Genomic DNA, 736 nt, shown 5'->3' with positions numbered 1-736 from the left:
GCCGATGGTTATGCCACCTTAGCATGTGGGGTACTAAGTATTTGTCAAGGGAATGAGGATATGGCCGTCCATTACCTCCAGCTGTTTGATGCAAATCATTATCCTCTGAAGTCTTCGGATGCCATTGTAACCGGTAATTATTTTCTGGATGATTTATCTCGTTATAAGACGGCCCGGAAAAACTCATACTCAGCCTCCCATCGCTATCCTGACAGCCCGTCACTCCCTAAACCCGTTTGTGTTGTGATGTGTTGTTTGTATTATGGTTTCCATTCTCTCCGCTATGGAGACTATGAAATCATGTGCGAAAACTGTTACCTTCTGTGGTTGTCCCTCAAAGTCTCGGAGATCCTTTAGGGTTTCCAGCAGTGATTTTTAGTTTTACCTTATCAATTCGTGACTCTAATTTCTATTTATTTTAAAATAATTGTTTTCCATTTATTCGTATAGTTTCCCATCTTTTTCATGTATTAAACGTCCCTTTTTTTCTTCGGCTAATTCTATGTATCCACCTTTCATGCTTCCACATTTTAGTATCTGCTTCGACACGAAAGCACACGAAAGGTCACGTCGATTCATGTGACGGCTGAGTTATAGTGAATAACGGATGAGTTATCAAAATGAACAATCTATATGGCTGAGTTATCAAAATAAAGGTCGCGTCAATTATTAGGTTAACTTGCCAAAAAATTGCTTAACGGCTGAGTTATAGCTTTACGGGAAAACGAAAGATATA

This window comes from Camelina sativa, chromosome 9 (genome assembly GCF_000633955.1).
Source record: "Camelina sativa cultivar DH55 chromosome 9, Cs, whole genome shotgun sequence".
Lineage (NCBI taxonomy): Eukaryota > Viridiplantae > Streptophyta > Magnoliopsida > Brassicales > Brassicaceae > Camelina > Camelina sativa.
Note: the sequence above shows the minus strand (reverse complement) of the source record.